This window comes from Orycteropus afer, unplaced genomic scaffold (assembly GCF_000298275.1).
Source record: "Orycteropus afer afer isolate SDZICR_OR568_19922 unplaced genomic scaffold, OryAfe1.0 scaffold00256, whole genome shotgun sequence".
NCBI classification, from domain to species: Eukaryota; Metazoa; Chordata; class Mammalia; order Tubulidentata; family Orycteropodidae; genus Orycteropus; species Orycteropus afer.
The window spans coordinates 1-2,419 of NW_006921843.1; the positions used below are offsets into that span (position 1 = coordinate 1).

A 2,419-nucleotide genomic window follows, 5' to 3' on the forward strand; every position below is an offset into this window, starting at 1 on the left:
ACTCCTGGCTTGGAACAGCCCAGGTTCCCGGTAAAGCCCTTTACAGTGCAAACCGCCGAGGCCCAACACTCTGTGTGAGAAATGCATATGGGCTGCTAAACTCTTAAAATTTCACCGGTGACAACAGAGTGCTGGTGCAAATCTGTCATACTCTCTTCGGACACGCAGCACGCTTCCTCGCTGGACAGTAGATTCCAGCTCATCAAGCTCTCTGTGGAAGACGCACGACCCACCACCGCCAGACATTCCCTTGGGAACACCAGGACCCACATCTTAGAATGCTCATGGAATTGCAATCGCCATCTATCACAGCTCCTTGGGACAGAAGCCAAAAGGTTCAGCAATGAACAAAAGGACAAATATACCTCTAATAAACTATATTCTCCGTGTGAAACTGAATGCACTTATCCATCAGGGCATCCTTTCCATATCCTGAAGAATTGCATGGCCAAGTCAATTTATCACAAACGCTTCAACCCTAAAGAATCACGGACACCTCCTATTTCTTCTGAGAGACTGCTACTGGCAGGATAATTCCACTGAAAACCCAGTAGACACATACGCACACACACACACTCAACCAAAACATAAGTGACGAATTGTGACATTTCATATGGTCGGCATGGAGACTGCCACCCTAATTACTTTCTTTCGATGATCTGAGCTCAACTGCTAGGCATATCACAGATTAATACAAATGTATGACCCAACTTGCAAATCCGTTCCCATGTAGCCATCACACTCATCGAATCAAAGAACACGCATACATCTAGACAGCTTTGCAATCCAAACTTCCATTCACCCACGGAATCTGCTCATCTGACCTATCTACTGAGGAAGGTTATCACATCCTGGGAGAAGGGAGATTTGGAAGGATTCTGCGAGGACTTTTAAGCTGCAAGAAGAATAGATGGCACATATTCACACTCTCTTGTCTATAACTTGGGCAAAAGTGATGGGCCTTAGTTCCTTGAGTGAGCAGGTAGTGACTTGACACTCATTTCCTTCACCATTCCTAGGAATGCTTAGAGGGGAGTCATCAACGCACCATGCACCTTCATAGACACTCACATTTACGCACCTATTTGTTGTGCACTTGGAAAGCCAAAGGGCTCCACACTCTGCAGCAATACGTAGCACACACACCCAAAACACAAGCCTAACAAGTGGAACATGCTTGTTAGTGCAGGGAAAGGAGAGAGGCCTGGCAGGCTTAGGGTAATGCCTGCAAGATCTCCCGACACGTGAGCCAGTGAATGCTTACCAAGGGGTGATATACCCTCTCCGTTCTAAAACTGTCCACACCACCAAAAAGTTTTCCCTTGCATTTTGGGACAGAATGGGAAAAGGTCTTTGGTGCAAGGTGCACTGGATCCTGAACTATGCATAACAAACAGTCACCTCTCAGGTGTTTCAGAGCTCCACCTACGGGAATTGCCAATTTATTCTTTCCCATTCACAAATCCCGCACCTTTCCCTTTCCTTATCTCTGCTTTTTATACCCCAAAAGCAATCAAAGGCAAGCTTAGATTGCTTCCGGATGTAAGCCTATGTTCTCTGCAAATCTATGTTTTGTTTGACATGAATATCCCCTTTTTTTCCTTTCCTTGACCTCTGCCATTTAGAGACGTTCTACCAAATTGAAAGTGGTATGTCTCCCGTGTGCCTGAGGGTTTCAGTCACTTTCCACAACGACCACGTCACAAAGGCAACAAACCAAGAACATCACCCAAGAATATCATCCACGTCGAAATATGTGGTTTGTCCACTATGACACCGGCAGATATGAAGGACCGCCACAGCACTTTGGCATCACAGTCCCCATGGTAAAAATAAAAATGCCCGTTGATGATTATGTGCTCTATCCCCCAAGAGATTGTACAATAATATTCATGGTTTAAATCTGCCACCATGCAGCAAAAAACTGACCTGCATCAACAAAGCAAATCTGAACACTCCATGAAATGTGGCAAGTCTGGGATGCTGGCCACAGAACGGTGATGCAATCCAAAGAAGGCATTACTGTTGAAAAAGACAGAAAGTATTCTCATGAGGACAATAAAATCCTCCAATTAAAGGGCCCCACACAACCCACAGGGTATAGTGCAATTCCAATGCACAGTGCTCCAAGATCTGTCTTTGGCAGGGAATCAAAAGATGGACAATGTCACAGGAAGAACCACAGCCAGGGGGCTTCATGGCAGTTGCCATCAATGTAACGCCTTCACACCACTGTCTGCTCACCATAATCATTCTGTGGCTGTGAATACCCGAAACCTGAGATATCACCTCGAGCCCAACATCTCGCATAGCAACTCAGACTCTAAGAGACTAATCCCTACACCCATGTCACCCTACCTATGGTCAGGGCCTAGCAGTGAAGGAGCAACTGATTCCTTGGCGGTCATCTGTCAGAAAT

At 45.9% G+C, this 2,419-nt stretch overlaps 1 non-coding gene across 1 annotated transcript; it reads right to left on the minus strand.

Moving 5' to 3' along the window:
- Nucleotides 1–957: 957 nt before the first annotated feature.
- LOC122150885 lies at nt 958–1,049 on the minus strand. Its single transcript, XR_006163887.1, has one exon. It is a non-coding gene; the product is annotated as a small nucleolar RNA SNORD116 (small nucleolar RNA).
- Nucleotides 1,050–2,419: the final 1,370 nt, after the last annotated feature.